At 45.4% G+C, this 22,024-nt stretch overlaps 1 long non-coding RNA gene across 3 annotated transcripts in view; it reads right to left on the bottom strand.

Annotated features, from left to right (window-relative positions):
- The window catches only part of LOC147272833 (uncharacterized), a 168,323-nt gene that overhangs the window by 133,860 nt on the left and 12,439 nt on the right, over positions 1-22,024 (bottom strand). For all 3 annotated transcript variants that reach the window (XR_015112630.1, XR_015112635.1, XR_015112641.1), the window contains one exon: positions 20,140-20,207. This is a non-coding gene — a long non-coding RNA (uncharacterized LOC147272833). The remainder of the gene's footprint in view (positions 1-20,139; positions 20,208-22,024) is intronic.

The raw sequence follows: 22,024 nt of genomic DNA, 5'->3' as shown, positions 1-22,024 counted from the left end.
CGGACATGTTGCTCTATAGCCTCTGGGAAGGCTTTCTACTCCAACATGATTGCAAGGATTTGCCCTCCTGTTAAAGGGGCCATATTATGAAAAACTCACCTTTTCAGTGCTTGTGCATATACGTACGTATTTAAGTCTCTGGTCTCCTTACAAACACGCTAACTGAAATAATAAACCCTGTCATTCGTGGTCTTCTAACAGTTCAGATTTGATGCATCACAAGGGGCTTTGTTGAACTTGTAACCCCCCTGCATCTTTCTTTCGGCTCCATTCACGAGGGTGTTTTTGCTGAAGGCTTCGTCAGGTGTTTAAGGGACGTGTTGTTTCCAACACGCATCTCCTACAAACCGGCCCAGGAGCTGTTTGATCCAACAAACAAACATTCTAAAATAAAAATATCAACCTGAGAGAGGGGCTAAATAAAGCTACTGAAGTTGCTTTTTGGAGGAGGCGAGTTGCAGTTAGCAAGGCGAGTGACCAGACATGTTAGCTGCAGGCAGCGCCACCATCAAAAAGAGTCGTCTGCCGCCATCTCGAAACTGAGTGCCAGCCTGGACGTAGCCTTTAGTAGGTAAACATGAGATGTGCTGTAATTTGTTCTCCCTAGTCAAGCCCTCAACATCTGTGGGGACTGCTAGCGTTAGCCTCACTGCTAGCGTTAGCCTCACTGCTAGCGTTAGCCTCACTGCTAGCGTTAGCCTCACTGCTAGCGAGCTGCTGTGGTCCTGTGTTTTTCCCCAGTTTTGTGTGTTTATGGCCACCAAGAACAGGATATTTTATTTTCATTGAATTCTAGACTGCACTAGTAAAGTTCAGAGTCGTAACCAGAGAACAGTTGCGTGGTTTCTATTCAACGGTCTTCAGAGAGAGCGAGAGCACCGTGAGAAAACAGATCTACCAGCTGTCTTTTATTGATCTTGTTTCAGTACCATTGTCTTAAACAGCCAAATCCAAGTCAACAAAAAATTCTGAGGCAAGTTCACGAGTACAGCTCTACAGCTGAGTTCCACCTTTCCATGAATCACTGAATCAGTCCAGCATCGCCGCCGCAGCCATGTCCCAGGAACAGTTCCTCCTCACCTGTGCACTTTTAGAGCTTACATCTTTCCAAGCATGAGAGAGGAAACGTATTCTTTGCTCTTCTAATAATATATCAATAGCTGCAAAGGCGTTATGAAAGATAAATGCGTCTACATAAACCAAGGGTGTTCACATAGCAATTAAGTTCCCATCAACCAAACCCAGAACCTGTGGGATATTGTGGCGTCCACAGTGTCTGCTGGCAACATGGAACGGTTCTCTTCCAATAAAACATAATGATCACCCCGCCTGCATGTTTTCCTCCATGCATGTGGCTTTATTTGACTGTGACTACAAGTGCAGATGCCTGTGCATGCACATCTAATTGTGTAAGTGTCCCATGCATGTGTGTGTGAATGTTTTGAGGGGGGTACACACACACGCGGGCGCACACACACACACACACACACACACACACAAAGCACTGAGGTTGGAAACATTCTGATGTCAACAGCAAAGCAAGAAATAGGAAACACATTTGAATCTCTGGCGCTGAGGACGGTGCTCGGGAGCCAGGCGAAATCACCGCGTCGAGCCCGGCATCGCGTGTGACAGGGGCGCATCGTGGGATAGCGCTTTATCCTCAGCGCAAAACAGCAATCGGGAGAGGTACGTCCCATTTGAGGACAGAGAGTCGGCACAGGTTGTACCTATTAGGCCAGCTTAGTAACTAGAGAAGCGGCAATTTAGGGGAGAAAGAAGGGGAGGGCGGAGGGAGGATTGAGGAAGAAAGCTAAACTAATGCCATAACTTAGAGGGCTCCCAGTAGACAGCTTTGAGGATTGGCCTGGATGACAGGAAGGCTCGTCATGACAGAGGTGGGTATGTGCGCTGGTAATGAGAGGACTTGCTCCATGCCAGGCTTTATCATGGACAGATTGCACCCGGAGAAGAAGAGGCCTCCTTTTGTCTGCTGAAAGCTACAGCGGCATGGAATGAAGGAACAAATCCAGAAACATGCAGAGGGAGGTAAAACAAGAGATTTTTCTGTTGCCTTACGACATGAAAAAGGGGCACGACGGATGACAGGGGAAAACGTACCACCCTACTGTTTGCCCCCCCCCCCTTTTAGTTTTCAATCTTTGTGGTTGGCAGCAGGGACAAAACCCAGGAAACAGTATCCTATCACTTAAACGGTTAAGTATTTTATGAGTAAAATGCTTCCAAATGTCTCTCAAAAACCTTCCAGACCACACCAAAGACAAAATGAGGTAATATTACGTTTCTGAAAAGTCCCCAGTATGATACCCCGCTGTAATTGCATCAGAAAAATGGTGCACGAGTCTCTCTCTGTTACATGTCAGGCCATTCCACTTGGCAAAAGCGGCGCTCATTAAGAGTGTGGGAGAGAAAACTTCTCAATTTTTCATTTTTTTTTTTTATTTTTTTGCCATGCGGCCAAGGGCTTGTATGCATACGGAGGAGAGAACAACATGAGTATCAAAAGAAATCATCCAGTCGTAGCCGGCTCCTGTAGCTTTCATACTTCAGCGTAAACAAAGTGATGCTGCAATCATGTAGAAATGAGAAGTACAGTAAATACATGTTGTCAGGGTAGTACTACGCAGTATTTTGTGCGGAGGGAGTTCATTATAATTTCAAGAAAATTGAATCATGAGAACTTTATCTCGTATTTACCACATGAGCAAAACATCCTCAACACCTCCAAAGCTGCCGTATCGACTCATCACATATTGGACATTCAGCAGGAACATCAACAGAAATGTAAAATATTTGTTATCGTTTTTGAGGGAACAAAAACAGCAAATTAACACATTCCAGTTGCATAACTTCATCATGAATTAATGCCAATTTGAAAAGAAACTGTGTTTGACCTGAAACACTCAACTTTACTTGTCCATCATTTTCAGACGCTCAAGGAAGCTAAAGGTTAGCATCCGCAGCAGCAAACGCAGACAGACTTCTGTCGGAGCGTCGCCACCGTGTGCACCTGAGGAACGGCGTGAATTCACACGTCACTCTGGAACGCCAATACAACGTTACAATAAATTAAACTTAAGAAGAAAAAAAAAAAAAAACCTCAATGATTGGGAGGCCCTGCCCCCACCAGCAGCCCCCTCATTCTCCATGGCAGCCTAATCTAGTGCAGATTAAAAAATGGCTATCATGAAACAGGCTTTCCCTGTAAGTAATCCCCTCCTCTCTGAAAGGAGAAGGGGGAGAGAGGTGTTGGCTGGGGTGGGGGTGGGGGGGAGGGAAAAAAACCTGCCTTTTTTGCTTCTAGTTATGTCAGGCTGTATTTTAAACGGCGCTAATCATATACCTTTGTGGACACTTAATTAAAATTACAAAACCAATTTTAATCGGTCGTCCAATTAATATGTAAATGTATGCAAATGTGGTAAAACAAGGTGGTGATTAAGTTAAGGACACTCTATTTCATGTCTTCCTTAAGTGTGAAAACAAACCGTCTTTCTTCCCCCGCCACCGCCGCCGCCACCACCGCCACCCCCCAAAAACAAAAACATCCAAGACTGATGGACTGCGAGTTTCATAAAATACCGTTTCAAAACGGGAGGTAATTTTAACAAGCTCACATGTTCGTTCGCTTAAGGTCAGTGCAAAGATATTAAGTGTACAGTATTTTACACCATCGAGTCAAGTCTTACGGGGGATGTTTGAAATTCTAGTTTGCCAGTTGACAACCAGGAGACGGTCCATTCTAATTGGGCCTCGGAGATACGGCGGGCTTTCATGTGGAGGGTCGGGGAGGAGGGTGAGGCAGGTAATAATGAGTCAGGGTGGATATTCAATAACTTTGGGCAAAGAGAGAGAGAGAGAGAGAGAGAGGAAGAGAAATTAATTTAGCCTGCAAGTGAAGCCTACAGTGGCCACGTGGAGGTGAGCGCAGGTCGCTCAACTTTCTTCAACACTCTGGGAGCTCCATAAACACTTTTGCACTGTTGGGTAAACGTCATCAAATCTACTGAGGATGTAGACGTTAAATACCCGCTTTGGTCTTCAGCTTCAGATACGACTCGCGGTCCTGAGAGTTCATAATGAGACTGGGGACGCTTCCGGACGACTCGCCTACATAACTCACTGTAATGGGCTACTGACCGCAGAGGGAGCTCAAGTTGAGTGGCGACATGATAAACTGCAGCCGAGGCACGGCGAGGTAGCTCATGCCGGGAGCAACAGGGACGATGGTTGAGAGGCTAGTGGCCTCCATGTTGTTTCCTCTGACGGCCTGTGGTCGCACAAATTTGCTCCGACTCCTGTTGAGAGGAGTGTGTACTTGTATGGCCTCCAAACACGCTTAGAGATTGCGTCGTGGATTTCCATCGGTAGACGTGCTCTGACGAACCTCCCCAAAAAAAATCGCTTTCCGTTACGATGGTCAGATGTTAGCTGTACGGTAAACCAGGACAGCGTGTACTCACAACTCCTTTTGTCTCCCCCTTCAGGCAGCTGGAGTAATTACAAAAGTCCAGAGTCTTAGTACTTGAGCTATGACCTGTCAGAGAGCAGCACTGTCACACCCTCGTCTACCTTCAAGACCCGTTCCTCTCTCCAGCCAGGAAAAGCTCTTGTTTGTGAGCGCCATTCAACACAGTTCTCCTCCATACTCTCAGCTGAGCTACGCTACGCTCTGGCTAACCAATCAGGGGGACACACAACTGCGTAGCCACTGAAGTAAAATGTAGGCTTGTGTGTGCAGGCATGCATGATTTTACATTCATGTGTATAAAAACTTGTTCAGCCATGCATACGTGTTCAGCAGTGTATGTGTACGCATGCATGCAAACTAGTCAGTTCTTATGAGTGAATTAACACGTGTGTGTGTGCGTGTGGGTGTTTAGTGTACGGGAAGTTAATGTGGGTGTGTGTGTGTCGAACATACGAGTGAGAGAGAAGTCTGCAGCACACAAGGTGGGCGAGATGTTGGAAACAGCTTGTGTCATCAAGTGTTAGCAACCTGTAATCCCATCTGAGCCGCGAGGATGTACAGCCCCCCTCCCCTTCGCAGCACGCCGGCTCCCCGGGGCTCCGAGTGCAACCTGCACCCCGCTGATACCTCCGCTACACCAGTTTTCCAGGTGACTTACACATATAAACACCAGGAGGGGAGTCTCAGCTGTTAGCAAGGTGAAGCTCATCCCTGAGCGGAGGAGGAGGATACTGACAGTCAGAGCGGCGGGAGCGAGCAGGTTGCTGCACCGGTGGCGCTTCATTACACCTAACGAGGCAGGAAAGGCCTGTGTGAAGACTTCAAATAGCTCCCAACTATCGCCAGTGGAGGCTCTACTACACCTTTGATGGACTGAATCCTACAGGAAACAACACAGTCAAAGAGCATCTGTTGTTATTTCACATGGTATTGTGTTGTTACAGAGTTGGATGTTGGTGTTGAACCCATTTCCAATAATGAGATCAGCCTGTCACCGATGTCTTCAGCGCTTGGCGCTGCCTCTATGGACGTGAGGCTTTTTTGCTGTTTGTTTTTCTGCAACCAGACGAGTCCATTAAGCTCACCATCAGTCACAAATAGAGAATTCACTGTCCGATTTACTGAAAATGGAAGAATAACATAAATCTAACACAAGAGACCACAAAAGTCATCAGGGAAGTGTTTCCTGATGTTATAAATGAAGTTATAATCTTGGTCAACTGGTAGAGTTGCCCCCTGCTGGCCTTTGGGGAGAATTCAGGTTTAAGAAGAAAAAGGAAAATGTGAGTTCTGGTGGGCTTAAAAAGAGAGCGAGGCTAAAATGTCAAGTTTAGACAAAAGGAAGCAGGCTATGTCAGACAATTTCCATTTACTTTGGACACCAACACTGATGTAAGAGTTTTAACGGCGACGACTGGGATAAACTGACCCGTGTGAGATAAGTGTTAAGAGCAACAGACAGACGCATTCTGAACACAGACTGTTCTAAATACATTACAGCTGGACTTGGCCCTGATTGGCTGAGGAGAGGCAGGATCGGGTCCAATCAGGCCAGTTTGCAGCTGCTGAGCTGGAAACCCTCGACTCAGCAGGGTTACCTCGTTTGAATTAGAGAGGCTGCTGCTGTCGGCCATCATTGACTTTAAATATGCACTCCACTCGTTATAACTTTTAGTCTTTCGTATAATTATTCTGCTGCCTTTAAAAAATAAAATAAAAAAATTTAAATCTATGCAAAAATGCTCATCATTTAACCCAAATAACAAAAGAGAATTCTCTTCAGCAGCAACAAATGAAGTAAAGGATTTGTTTGTTTGAGCGATGAAGGCAATGAAGATGTAGCTCACCATGCTTGACTGGTGACTTGTGGATCATCTTGGAAAAAAAACAGATCAACAACACCACAAAAGGAATTTTATGCACTTTGAATGTCTCCTTTTTTTAACAGATGCCATTTTGAGGGGAGGGGGAAAAAAAAAAGAAAAAAAAAAGCAACGGAGGTGATGTTTCATTAAACACCGACATCAAAACCACGACTCCGAGACAAAATTATCACCTGCAAAGAGACACGCGGTGGTGAGAAAAATGTTTGAATCACAAACAGCAGAATTGTTATTCCATCATGTGACAAGTGTTGAAAGGTATCATCCTGCCTTTGAAAATTAAATGTAAAATGACAACACTTCCCACAGGGCTGCAGAGCACCTGATGAAGATTCATCTCGACTGTAAATCTGGGAAACACATCGTACCTTTATGTTGTGCCTCTGCAACAAACTCCGTATTTGTCATTCAGATGAATGTACGACGACGGCGCGTCTCGTGTGCCTCCGCATACAGAAAACTGTCTCTTGTATCTTTTGAAATGACACTACATGTGGGTGTTTGAGTGTAACACACCGAGGGAGGAGTGAGCAGGAAGGTGATACGAGGGGTAGCCAGCCAGTCCGGAGAGATCTCCACTCAATAGGCAATTTTAAAATGGAAGGAGGAGGTTTGACTAAGCAATAAAAGTGTTGGCCCGCCACAGGAGCAGAAACACCAGAGAGAGGCGGTGCTGCCCGAGACCAATTATCTTATTTATAAATCAACGGCAATTCCACTGATGACTTGATCTTAAATTTGATCAAGCTGCAGGTTTTGAAGTCCCCTAACCAGAAAAAAAAAAATCATTGATCTAATTCCCTTTATTGGTCATAATCATGAGACTCCCTTTGGCCTGCCCTAATCAGAGCGTCATTGATTTCCGCTGAGCTCGAGGACCGCACGGACAGCAGCCTGGGCCAACTCACTTTACTACTCAGCATTAGAGGAGGAGGCTGCCGGAGCTCAGCCTCAAGCTCGCCGTTACGGAGGAGGTTTAAAACTGGATCACCGACATTCTGATTTTAACACAGGGGCAAATTTCCTGAAATAGCAGGGCAGTGTCGTTGCTCTCTTCAGCAGGATGGCGTCGGCGGAATTGAACGCACGTCTTAAACACATGACCAGCTTTCCTCTTAAATGGACGTGCAGACTTTTCTGGAAGGTCCATTGTCCCCAGAGCTTTCGAGACAGAGACGGTTCTCTCCTCTGTGCCGGATTAGGGAGCCACGCTAGTTAGCTTAGCACAATGAATGGAAGTGGGTGGGAAGTGTTAGCATCATCGACATGGTGTGCAGCTCATCCACTTTCAGAAAATCAGCCATTATCAGAAGCAGCAGCCGCCCTCAAACATTTGACAAAGCGCGTCGCAACGTCTGCAAACAAATTCCATATCCCTGCGCCCAGCCAGGAAAGTAGTTCCGGCAAAGTGTCGCATAATTTAATGACAAATGTTGAACATGTTTTCTTATTTATTACATCATCATCAGTTCAAGAAATCAAATCAAACAGAATTAGTAACATCTTAAAAAATGCACACAATCTTAGTCCTAATAAAAGATGAATAATTCTCTGACTTCCCAGGTAATCAAATACATTTATGCTGATATATCTCCTGTTTCTTGGATCATCTTCTACCGCACTGACACCGAGGACCCTCGACCAGCCTGCACTGATGAATTCCACCTGTGCTCTCTGTCACACCTGTTTCTGATTTAGGTGCCATGCATCTTTTTTTCTTCTTTTTGTTGTTGCATCTTGTTTGAATAAACTTAGAGAATAACCTTCATGTAAAATCTCAGCGTGCATTAGTGCTCACATGACCTAGTGGACAAACGAGGTTAGCGAGGGTATTATCATGCAGCAGCATGTCACTTCGGCCCATCATCAGCGCCATCACCGCCCTCATTAGCATGCTCTCTCTTACAGGTGATGTCGCTGGAGGAAAAGTGTGACTAGAACACGAGTGCCACGGTGCTCAGCCAGAGAGAGAGAGAGAGCACCCAAGACAAACAAGAGATCATTAGTGCACATTAAAATCCACATTACAGCTTTTACTGCCTCCTCAGGAGTCAAACGTGGTGGGTGAGTCATCGGCGGGCCCGCTAACTCGCCGCACCACGGCCTAATGGCAGCTCATGTGGACGCCTGCCCAATGATTGCAATTTGGCAGCAGCGCGATCAGAAACTCACAGAGGTGTGTGATGTTTCTGCATGTGGGCAAACACAGATCGGCTCAAACAAAACGAAGCTTTCCAGCCAAACGAGGGCGAAGCGTGCATCCCAAACTGACCCTGGCTCACCACGGAGGATGTGAGAGCTGCAGCCATCCTCGCAGAAACAACTCCAGCTCATTTCTGCTCTCCCTCTGGAGATCGACGCATTTCTGATTGCTAGGAGAGGTTGCAACATGTGGGGGAAGAATTGCTCAAAATACGGAATCGAAAAAGTTTAAAGTAAAATTCAACTTTTTCCATTAAAGTGATTAGAAACAATGCTCATCGGTCATACACAGTAACTGCTGGAAACGAGGGACTCATGAAGCAAGACAAAGGCAGGAAGTTGTGTCCTCAGGGAGAAGTTTGCCCCGAGGAATTCCGGCCAGGGACTCTTTAGGAACCCAGGTGTCCCTCTGTTGTTGGCTGCTGCCTTTGTGATGCATGACAGCACGCGTGTGCAAACTTAGCAGTACTGAGTGCAGTGAAAGCAGCCATGTTGTGCGGTTTGTATGATATGTTGGGGAATAAAGCGCCTCTGGCCATCTACCAGCTACAGGGAAAGTGTTCGCCAGGAAGCAACAGCTTCCATTATTAAGGTGGACCAGATGTTCTAATTTCAGTGACGAGCCGCTGCTCTGAGCTTTACTCGCACCCCAGTCTCACGATTTTTCGAAGTCTACGTCAACAACTAATCTACAGTGACCCCTGATGGACAAAATTTTACAGAAACTTTGAAAACACGACTGGAAAAAGCTGCCCAACGAGCACAGAACCTGAATATTTGTCGATTCTTGTAGCAACAAAGTCATTTACTAGGGCATTTAATTCTATTTGTTCCACTGCAGTCCAACGTTTTAATCCCCACAGATACTTTCATCTGTCAGATCATGTTCTTCTTTTAATGGTCTGCTTAAGGATTAGTTTGTGGTGGATGAGTTGGACATAAACAGGACTTCAGGGCACTGAGTACAGCACAGACCTCCTCCATCTGATCTTCCCTGGCCCGTTCTGCACCCCTCCACCACGCTCGCTGCTTCATACGTTGTCCTGCTCTCAATTCAACTGAAGTGAAGACAAAAACCTCCTTGGACAGCGAGATGTTCACGATGAGTTTGTGGAGAAGAATTATATTTTTGGAAGCATTTATTTCTTTTTGCAGTATTTGTATTCTCAACTCTGTTACCGTGGTTTCACCTGAGGAGTAAATACTCCCAGAACATGAAGAGCTCTACATAACTCTACACAGATTTTCAGTCGAGGAAGCAAAGTTTCCACAGATACTAAACATGTCAAGACTCATTTTTGTGGAAATGCACAAAAAAAAAAAAAAAAATGATGCCCAGGACACGCAGAATGTTTCCGTCTGACGTAATGGTGCGGCTATAGGAATCATGGAATCTGGGGTTTTAACATTTCACTCAATATAAGCATCATATAGCTGTAATGAAGGGTTGGAGCAGCGAGATAGAGAATATACATGTCATGTTGACTCACACTGTGGAAAGAAGGCTTTCTCCTGCCATGACGGCTGCTGCAAGTCAAATTTAAAGGTGAAAATCAGGGTCGAAGTTGCAGTGCTGAAACCGGAGAGGGTTTTTCTCACAGTATCTTAAACGTATTATCTGTGAGCTGGGCGTGCTAACCCCCTCGGTGTCGGGCCGAGGGTGACTCCTGCAGCGACAATCGCAGGATCAGAGAGGGAGCAGCACCGTCGCTCCCCCATGATAAATGAGTTTGTATTGTCTGTCAGGCCGGCTTCCTGCCAGCACAGGTCACTGGTTATTAAATTACCACTTGTCAATGTCCCAAATACTGATTGATGGATGAGCATGGCAAATGAAGGACTCGTACGACTTTTGTCCGCCTCCCTCCCCAGTTTTCTCAGCGCGAGGGAGAACCTATACCAGATTGTTATTGACATGTATTGAATGCAGGCTGGTGGCCGCCTTCTTGAATTATTCTTGCCGGTTTTGTTTTGTCGCTCATGCTTTCATGCACTTGGATACTTGCAGCGTTCAACTTTTCAAGCAGGTTTTGGCTCATTTTTAACCGCGTTAGGCCGTTTCTACAGATGCACACTCTCGCCATAGTGGTGAAGCCGCCTTTGTGTTCTTGTGTGCCCGGTTCTTTCAGAACTTCAAACAATAGGAGCAGATATAGAGGCCACTGACAGAGACTCTTTATACTGGAATGCTGAAAAAAGGAGCCATCTAAACTCTGATTAAATTTGAGCAAAACAAAAACTGACAATTCCTTCAGTTTTCTCTGGTCACGCGCACGGGTCCACACGCGGATAGATATCGTCGCTGCAACTGCGTCTCTTTTTTCCCCCCCCTTTCATAGACGCATGTCATTTTTCCAGAGAAATTAATGAAAATGTTACAAAAATGCCCAATTAAAACAAATCCAAACCCACAGCGGAAACAATCACGGTTCTTAAAAATATTTCTCAGGAGTATGAGGAAGGCGCCTGATATTTTTCTGAGATATTTACCGAGCCATTAATGAAATTAATTAATTTTAAAGATTTTGAAATAATAATAAAATACAAAATCCTGAATCCATCCCTTCCCCCCAAATTTAATGGGTCCTGACGTGGCCCACGCCAACACACAAACAATGTACTAAAAATGCAAATCCAGATCCATGGTACAAAATTACAAAAAATGCCCACCCCCCACATAAAAAGTCCATGTCATGTCTCCTGATTAATAAATGACCTGGTGAGATGTTACAGATCAGGACCTTTTGCGTAACCCTGAAAACACGGCAGACCAATCAGAAGAGTGTGAACTTGAGCCGGCGTCAACGCCTCATGAGCCTCGGTTCCTCGGACCTTGATGCCGGGCTGGTGCGCAGCCTTGTGGGTTGCGTGTCTCATGGGTGTGCTCAGGGTGAGGAGCATTGATGAGTCCACGGCTGCCATCTGAGTGTGATTGAGGGGGAGTACAGATACTAAATCACTGCATTGTTCTGCGGTCGCTGCGACCTGACGTTCCTGCGCTTTACCGACCAACACCGGGCCTTTAATGGCATAATAACCAATTAAAAAGGAGCTCAGAAACTTGGGTGTTTCATACAAGCCTGAGGTGCTAAAACCTAACTTAAAGCAAAGCCAAAACTGGAGAAGTAGCTGTTAAAAGTGATTAACTGTGTCTTTATTCAGCAGTGACAAAGATTTTTGGCTGCCTTCATCAGCCTTATGAAGAAGTACTGCCTGGCTGGTTTCTTCTTCTTCCAGTCATCGTTAACTGTGCCACATTTGTGTCTAATGATAAGGTAAATGAAAGGATATTTCAAAGAGAACTGGCCTCCCTGAATAGTTTTTTTCCTCAAAGACTGGACAAACTAGAGCAGTTTGGAAAAAGACCGCAGGCATGCCGAATGATTGTCAGCCATGCAAATAATCACTTACTTACACTCAGTGAGTTTGCTTCGGATAAGGCAAATTACCATTTGAAAATGAGCTCAAAAACACTCTGGGCGAAAAGCTTGCATCATGATTCTCAGTTATATTATCGCGGATACGTAACCACACACACATACACACCAACACTGACAAACATGCAAAACACACTCCTCCCCACAGCCTCTGAACTGGCTGCAGGGATATCATGAATGCTCGGATCTGATGGAAGACTTGTCTTATTGCTGCATCCAGCTCAAATTGGTTTTCATCCAATCACATGCTGCCTCGGCTTCTTTTTCGGGATGCTGTGATGGTTTGAAGGCATTTGGGCAGCGTTATATACAAAGTTTAAATGGTGGACAAACCTGATAGTGACAGTGCCATACTAAGAAATGTCAGCAGACTCAAACATGCCCCTTTAACTTAATGTAATGAAAGCTCATGTAACATAAGGCCTTCTTGGAACTTTGTAGAGAGGAACGACCCACAGCGGAGATTTCTCCTGAAATATGAATGTTGAAGGGGGGAACGCTGCTTTACCTCGATTACCAAGCTTAGCACGAGCAGGAAGAGCAGCAACCACACACCCTGCCACGGGTGGCTGTTGGTAAGGGGCTAGCACGCCAACATGGGAGGGACGCGTGCCTTTGAGGCGGAAACCGGGGAAAAACTCACCCCCAGTCACTCATTTGTCCCACCTGAAGCTATCAGGTTCAGCTACCGTGTTAAAGGGCAACGTGCGGCAGGTTTCCCTCTGCTCAGACGGTATCCACCCTGAAATCGGACAACACTTGACTACACGTCACACAAACTTGTTGAACGGTTGACCTCAATCATGCCCAGAAGATGAGGCAAAGAGAAGGTTCTCGCCCATGACAGGGACAAAAGCCATCACCAGTCAACAAATCTGCATGTGCGTGAACTGGCCCTGGTTGGAAGGTGTTGCAGTCCTCAGACTCAGAGCATCAGAGTGAATCACCAGGTTTTAAAGAAGGCCTTTAAGCCCATCTTATCCATTTAGTTGCTGAGTCTCTGGCTGAATTCAGAGCTACTGTCAACAATATGAAGTTCCCGGGCGGGATTGGGAGGTAAGCAAAGTTTAAGCTACAGTGCCGAACTAATGCCAGTTTGATTAAATGCTCTGGATACAAACAGCAGGGGTTTCTGATCCCTTCGCCATAATAGTTGTCTGGCTTACAGAGCTTCCTTCATTGTGCTGCTCTTTCTGACCTTCAGCTGAGGCCCATCTATTATATCACCAGAAGATGGTGTGTTCTAATCTAAAAAATACGGCGGATGTGGAAACGTCATCACAACGGGTGTCATTTTGGTCGCAGGAGCTTTATTTCCAGCAGATGTGTGGCAGAGAATGAACATTTGTTTACATCCCCAGATACATTAAGTGTTTATTTGATGGCAAACACAATCCAAATTGTCACTTAGCGATGCCAGCGTCTAGTCCAATAAACCACGGGTCTTTAAAAGTCACAAAGTGCTGCCGTGTTTAACAGGGTTAAATACACAAACAAAGATGGATTGAATGTGTAATTTGGAGCATTCAAATTTGGTGGGAAAGGAAAAAAAAACGGTATTTCTCGGGGAGCATGCCTTGCTGCATATTAATTCTTATCGTGGTGATGAATAATCATGCGTCTTATGAGGAAGAGTCAGTAGAATACAGCAGCACTTTGAGCCGTCATAATTAACAGACTCACTCAACAATGGGCACATTCTCAAAGAGACTTCTTATTAACACAGACATAATGGCTAAAGTGCATATTAAAATGGGTATTTAGAGTGGAAGGGATCAAAACTACCAATGAAAACCCAGTTTTATGGTTGACGTGTTTCATTGTCTCAGCGGCGAGCGAATGCCAGCCCGGCCTGGGCCCTACTGTACAGCTGCCCTGAGGTGTCAGGAACCTTTGGCGTGACACTGCCATTACCCAGGGGGCTCGTGCACACCTCATTAGCGACAGAGTATCCTTTGGCCACCCATGGGCAAGAATCAGTCCCTTGGCGGCTTAACAAGATCACATTTAAATCTTGGGATGGATGGGGAGCTGCTTGCTGATGAACATTCATCAGTAGCACACAATTATTTCCAGGCTGCCTGAATTTCTGATCGAGCTTTGTGAGGAGAGATCGGATTTATTTCAGAAATGTGGAGCAGAAACGGTTGGTCCATATTCTTTTTTATCCACCCGTTGTCGTGTGATTTGGTATGATGAACAAAATATGCGCCCCCAAGGTGTTGGGAAGTCATTTTGTCTGTTTTTCTCCACCCACGTGTGCAGCAGAGCCACTTCATTCACACAGCCCACTATTAAGCTGACTTGTAGCCTTTTAGCTTGACTTTGCTAGCACAGTGATAAAGGTGGAGCCAAAGCAAGCAAGAGTTCTTTTTTTTTTTTTTTTTAATAAGAGCTACTCAGGCAAATGCCGGACAGAGAACAAACAGAAGGAGCTTTGCCAATAGAATTCTGTGTGTATTCATGGTTTTCCAGGCTCTAAACGCCGGCATGTGGAAACGAGGCAGAGTTGGGGAAACCGTCGTGACTCGCTGCTAAATCCAGAGGTAATCTGCATCTTTTAGGAAATGTGCTGTTCATTGGGTGAAAGTCATGTGATGGAAGAGGGGGAATAATAATCCACTGTTTCGCTAACGTCACCGGGAGCGGAGGGTTAACACAGGTATCTCATCCTCAGCAGCGGCAGCAGCGGCCAAATAAAGAAACTTCTCACTGCTCTCTTTCACGGCGACACGGATGCTTCAAAGATGAGCCTTGAATTCTGACTGAATAGCCTGTTCCACAGTGTTCCTGTCAGGGGTGATTACAAGCTTAGCAAGAAAAATGAGATACTGGTTGACCTATTTCTGAACACTTTGTTTCGCGCCGTCCCCCCACCAATCTCCCCTTCCTCCATCCTTTCTTGCCTGCCCGTTCTTTTCATTTTCTATTGCAGCCTCTCTGCCCACCGGTTCCCTCGGAGAAGAGGTCAGGTCAGAGGCCACCTGGCTCATCCACGTCGCCGAGCGAGAGCAACCTGGCAACAAAGGCCTCCACTGTTGGAGATCCGTCACCGGGTGCCAAACTTTCACCTTCACCCCCTCCCCGCTAGCCTCTCTCTGAAGAAAACCCCTGCAGGGATGCTTCAATGGGGGGCTGGAAGTGCTCGGGTCTCTGCGGCTAGAAAGTTTGGACGCTGTCATGAGGAGAGTCACACTGGGAACTCATCAGGCAGAAAAAGGTGGGAAATAAAGGCGGTGACGCACCTCTGCTTTGGCGCACGGACAAAGACGCTCCAAAGCGACGCTCTATGGCCGCCAGTCTTCAGCGAATGATGAGCAGCTTGTCAGGATTTATTTTCTCAAAGCTGTTTGAGCAGCTGTTTCAAAAACAGATTTTCAATCAGCTAATAAAATGTGTAATTGAAACAATATGCTATGAAATCAGATGAAAGCGTGTGAGTTTCTTAGCGCGACTGAAAATCCTGCGTGTTGAGTTTTGCAGATAAGAGTTGAAGCTGGCAGCGGGCCCTCTCATATCCGCAGCAAAGCAACATGGGAGACCAGGGGTTTGGTCTTAAGAAGAAGTTTGTTATTTCACCGCCTTTGACTAAGGTCATACCAAATTAACAGACGACTGACTGAATAAAAATAGCATACCATTAATTCTTTTTTTTCCCCTCCACTCTGCTCATAAATCTTAAAGGTTGACCTGATTTTTAATGTTAAACTAGAAATTAAAAGGGAGGAGGACGGGGGGGAAAACATTCAAATAAGCAGACTAATTTTAAACCAGCTCAGGTTTCATGTGGGGGAAACTAAAAATATATTAATATTTTTTTTTTAATTTTTTGGTGGGGAAACAATTAAAACAAAAACAAGCTTTAAAATGGGCATTTTCAATTACGCAAGCAGGAGATTTTAAAACTTTATGGTCAAGCAGTGCGGAGGATTATAATCAATTTTCAGGTGATAAAAAAAAAAACAAGGGAGAAGGGGGGGGGGAGCCATTTAATTGCCACCACATTCGTTAACAAGCTTAACTCTTGTCTCAGCGCTGTGCACCACACTCAGCATTCAAATAGATCCTAATTATTTCTAGTTGAAGGTCTTAAGATTGTCAACTCTTGTGTTGGCCGATGATAAAACATGGCGCTTTCAAACTTAATCATTACAAGTACATTCAACGAGCATAAATGGCTCAGAGGTTAGAACTGCATTAAGTCTCGAGTCCATTTCGCTTGAATAGCCTGGCATCCGCAAAAGCAGATTACATCCTCAAATCAAACCCTAACTGATGATCACGCTCCTAAACAGTCAATTATGGAATGTTTACTGTGGTGTTTTGTGGCGTCATTTGTTTCTGTTCGCTTGATAACATGCTAGGCTGACTTTAGATTGACAAGGATTTATGGGGGAAAGCAGCGAACGGAGTAAAAGCCAATCACGTAAACACCAATTACAAGTCCGCCGAGGAGAATTAAAGCGGCTGAATTGAGATTTTTTTTTTCTCTCTTCCCCTTTTCTAAAAACGGACGGCGAGATACTGGATGTTTAATGAGGAGAAGGGATGATGGGCAGTGCTCGCATCATAATATGCAAATCTCTGAAACAGTGTCTGATGCTCTTCTGTACCACCGTGGATATGAATGAAGACCACCGCTGCTCACTTATTATGATAATTAGGGAGTTTTTGGAGGCAGAGCCAAACTTGTCTTCATAGAAGAAGAAAAAGAAAGAAACAGCCAAACACGCGCCCATATTTTCCTATCAGCACATCTCCACCTTGAAAGGTTACATCACCAGAATCTCCAGAAAAGTTAAGTTTAAATGAAATATCTTGGATATGCAACGGTTTCGTAGGGCACCATCTTCATTCAGGAACCTCACAGCTGCAGGATTAGCCAAGCGTCACCTAGCTGTCGAGCACCAGCGTCCCAGCCGAGTACCGCATCCAAAACCTTCAACTACTTCCCTACTTTGTTAGGGAGATAGAGAAGTTTCAAAACCTCGCTCGTCTTCCTCGGGAATTCATTTGAAAACTTTTGGAGTAGATGTCACATGTAAAATACACATGCAGGTTCCATCCTCATCAGTGCAGTTCCATGGGAAGTGTACTTGAGGTGGCGGTAAAGGCCAGAGATTGGGATCAAAACAAGGATCCGTCTACCAATCACAAAGAGCAAATCTTTCAGCTGTTTGGCTCGCATGTAATCAAGGTGTAATTGCTCCGCAGCTTTGAAACGGCTCCTTTCATTTCGCTTCCACATTGCAGTGATTGAAGAACAATGGAACAAGTTGAGAGCAGAAACAAGAACCTCTGGTGAATGCTATTAATAAAAGACACATCTCGTCACTCTCAATATGGCAGGCCAACCTAGCAGCCTTTGAAGTCCTCTCCTCTCGCTTAACTTAACCCAGTCTGCACTCCACTCGTGTTCAAACTCTCCCTTTAATGTGGCGAGCCGGCCGGCCTCCTCGTACCGTCCCAACAATCACGTCACTAGACGTCTTCAGAAAATGGGATTATTTGCATTTCCTGGTCCGTTTGAGCTTCAATCACACAAAAGGGCCCAGGACCGCCAAAAAAAAAAAAAAAAAAAAAAAAAAAAAAAAAAAGAGCGAGGGGGGAAAAAAACCACCCCTAAAGTAATGTGGTGCCGCAGAACTCAAACCAGATGAATCTTCTCTATTTTTACCTTTTCCTCTGCCAAGGAAACATCAGGCACATCCTGTACGCTTCAGTGGAGATGGTCGGCCCTCTAAAGCTCTCGAAAGAGCAGAGGGAACAAAGATGTTTCACCCCCCCCGACCTTCCCCCGTACATCACTGCAATGTTTGCTTGGTTCTGACGTGTGTGATCTTAGAGACAAGGATATTGAGAATGATATCACACACACACACACACACACACACTTGGGGAACCAGTTCAACACATGACAAGCTGGTAGAATAGACAGCAAAGCACTCCAGGTGAGAAGCAAACGGCAGAAGATGCGAACCGTGCGACACGTTCATCTGTGTCGCAGCGGTAGAAGTGCTTCTTCTGTCCCTTTTTTAAACTTCTACTCATCAAATAGAACTTCCCTTCAATTAGAAACACACACACACACACACACACACACACACACACACAGGACTTTGGGCCAAACTTTAAGAAATTCCTTCACGTTGTGCCCGAGATATCCAGCTAATGTGAGGTGACGGTGACCTTGAAGCTCTGACCCACATCTTTCTAGTCGATCCTTTAGCCCCAGTGGACGTTTGTGCCAAATCGGAAGAATCTGAAAGGCGTCAGTGAGGCCCCGCCTCCGACGCTGCATCCAGCTCCTGGACACCCATGACGCGATTCCTCCCACCTTGTTTGGGAGTTGTTGTGTACATAAGGAATCTTTAACTTTTTGAACTCTCTTAAATTCCTGTTTGTCAGTCGGGGCGTGGGGGGGGGGGGGCGTAACCAGGCTGATGAGGTATTTTCCAGATCTCACAACAGCTGAGAAGCAAAATCAAATTTCCCTCCCGATGGTTCATCGTAAAAGTAGCGTTCAACTGACACGTGTTTCATCTCTCACCTCAGTGACTTCAGGACAACAAAATCAGGTCCTGCAGGTCGCCTCCTCAAGGGGCGGGGCAAAGCATGTGACACAGATACAGGAAATGACTCCAGTCTCATTCTGCAGTGTCTCTGGCTTTGCTCCCACAGATATTAAACCAAGCCAATGAGATTGCGTCTGCCTCTATAAAATGTTTGCTCCAATCTGCTAATGGTCACATATATTTGTGTGCTCTTTTTCTGCACACTGGAAAAAACACATTCATGGCACCTGCGACTATTCATCAAGGGCACTTTCAGAACGCCTGTCATCAGGAAAAGCTGCCATTTCTGCCACAAATAATAAGACACACAGATGCTGGCGTGAGTGCTGATAGACAGCACAGAGGAACAGTAGTGTATTATATTCCAAATAACTTGATTCTCATCTTCGCTTTTTCATATTCAGATGCAGCTGAAGGCCTCCGTAGGAATTTAAAAATGTTCCCTTTCATATCTGAGCCAGGATATCAGTGGACACACTCATTTCTGTAATTGCTGTTTCATATTTGTGGAGGCTGTTTCCCTCCTCACACACTGTCTCAGATCCATAAATGTGCAAACGAGCAGCAGAGATTAATGTGTTGTGCTTAAACCTAACCTTTTGTCTAAGTCAAGCGGGTTATTTCTAATTTAAAACTGGAGCTATAGCAGCCCCTTAACATCCTTATTAAAGACATTTCAGGACGCGCTGTAGCCAGGAGGCACAGTACAAATAATATATATATATATATATATATATATATATATATGATTCAGTGTCAATTGTAGAGGAAATCTGGGCTTTAAAGGAAGTTAATTCTGTCTTTTTTTGGTGAGAAATGTAGTCTGGAGTCCAAGGTTTTCCTTAACTGCACTGTCAGAGCGGTAATAATGACTGTGGGAATGCACTTAATACTGATTATTCTCTTGATTCAGACGCTCTCATCCCGTCACCTGGCATATAAAGCCGACCGCACCGGGATCCGAAACAGTGATATGAATCTGTTTGGGAAGGTCACAGGCGTCCTGAAGGTCGTGCAGACGCGTAAAAACCACATCAGAATCGCTCGGTTTTAAGGGCAATGACAAGCAACCTATTTTGCCTTTGGTTCGGAGGGCTCGCTGACATCGATTCCACAGCAAAACCGATCTGAAAATTTATGTCTCATGTTCCTCATAAACACCACCCATCCAAACAACAACACGGAGAACCAAATGGGTGGAGTGCGTTCCAGGCTCTGAAAACTGTTGTTCATTTGACTCTTAAAGAAGCAAATGCGTGTTTTCAACATATTGAATGAAGCCCAGAGAAATCAGAGTCCGCATCTGACTCATGACACGTTTTTAAAATGCAAAATTTTTCCCACTGGTGTTCTGAAAATGAGGAATCTCATCATCCTTGTTGCTAATTAGCGGGGATGAACGCCGCGCCAATGTCCATAAAAGGGCATGAGAGTGAAAGGACACGAACAAGCCATTTGCACCTACTGCAACGGAGGAGGAGAAGAAAATTCCACCAAGTCCCTCGGCAAAGCAGACACTCAAAGTGAGACTCGGGATATTTGTCACTCACCTGCACGCCGCTCACGTCCTGCAGCACCTTGATCTCCCCACCCGGAGCAGCACGGCCTCCACCTGCAACTGAGCAAAAACATCCAAGTGGGATTCTCTGCATCTGAAGGTTGACTGGATGGAATTTGGAGACTTGACGGGCACAAGACAGGCCAGCAAGGGCATCAGTATCCCTCATCACCAGGGTCTGCTGCCTAAATATTGTGGAACACTGGAGAAGATTCTTGCCGTTTCACAGCACAAAACAAGACAGATATTGAGCACAAACAGGACGGGCAAAAGCTCCAATACCACAAGAAGCCTTAAATATACATGTATGTATATGTGGTTGCTGCTGGAACGCTGGTGTAATCACCGGCAAGTTACACAGGGATCAGAAGGAGAATACCTCCCTCTGGATCAGCAGCACATGAACCCAGCAAACTACACTCCACTTCCATCACCGATACATGACCTCTCCTGTGATTGACACCTCACCTGACAGCATCAGTGCGGAGATAAACTCCACCCATGTGGCCGCTGAATTATTTGCAGCTCCTATTTGTCCCCGCTGTGGTGTGCATATCCAGTGTGTTTGTTTGAAATGAAAGGGTGTGGCAAAAGCCTGGTAATGAAACCCAGCTGCAGGCCGCAAAGACACCGGGGTGCTTCCCTCGCAGCACGGGCCAACTTGGAGCGTAACACAACATCGAAAACATACAAACAAAACGAGTGATTTGCACACAATCAAGTGCGGCCCGTCCGCCGGAGAGAGGTTCCCATAAACAAGTGGCCGTGCTAAAACAATACAGCTGGATTTCCTCTTGGTAAGCGGCGATAATCATCACTCAGTGTTTACTAAAGTGGAGAGAGGTTCCAGCCCCAAACAGCCTCGGGATCCCGAGTAACACAAACCAAGCTGGATTCGCTAACTGTATCTGTGTGATGATGCATTTCTACAAGACGCTTTGGCAACAGGCGCCTCGCTACCGTCCAAACATCAGCAGGAATGAGGTCTTTCTGTGCAAAGAAAAAGTCCAGCTTTATCAGAAAACATGAACCATCATTTTAGCATAACTTACTGCACAACTCCAACAAAATCTCTCTCTTTTTTAATGTATTCTAAATGTCCTTAATATCTGAGAGCCTGGAACACTTTCTTCCCCAGCAACATTTCCTAACCGTTCCACAACTAATCATTTCTCTTTATGGAAAAAGAGCTTATCATATGCAAAGTGCTCCACATCAATGTCTTCATATTCTCGTTTGAGAAATTCATTGCGCGGTGAATTCCCTCGGGAACGCAAGTTTCTGCCTCGCAAAAGTTTTTTTTTTTTTTTTTTTTTTTAATTCTCTCACTTTAATTCAACTTGGCACGTTATTTCTCAGAAATACCGTCGGGCTCGGGGGAGAAACATAGACGTGGTCTCACTTGTTAGCGCGGGTGTTAGTGCTGAATAAGGATCAGACAATGGCTGAGGGGAGAGGGGCTGCAGTCTAGCGAGGTATTGACACAGGAGATATTGCCTGAACAAAGTGGATCCGTGAGAAAAAGAGAGCGAGCGAGCGTGAGGGAAGAAAAAAAGAGAAAGATTATCTTAATTATCATTCAGGAGCTGCTTAGTGCAGCACCTGTGCATGAATAATGTCATTTATAGGCACATTGAGATGTGCATAATTCCCCCTTAAATCATACACATTAGCAGCATAACAAGGGATGAACAAGTCGGCCTCTCGCAGGCTCAACTAGGAGCGAGGGGGTTCATTGTCAGCTCCTCACCTCCCCAATAAGGATCTTTATTCAAAGGCTCCACTATTCTCTCATTTAACACTTGCTATTCGGACCAGAGGAGCTGTGAGGTTACATATCCTGCCTCACATTACCGCCTCAGTCTTCATTTGTGCAA

The sequence above is a fragment of the Aulostomus chinensis genome, chromosome 1, assembly GCF_037954235.1.
Source record: "Aulostomus chinensis isolate RoL2024-O1b breed Wild chromosome 1, RoL_Achi_v1.0, whole genome shotgun sequence".
Lineage (NCBI taxonomy): Eukaryota > Metazoa > Chordata > Actinopteri > Syngnathiformes > Aulostomidae > Aulostomus > Aulostomus chinensis.
Note: the sequence above shows the minus strand (reverse complement) of the source record. Positions and strands in the feature narration are given on the sequence as shown.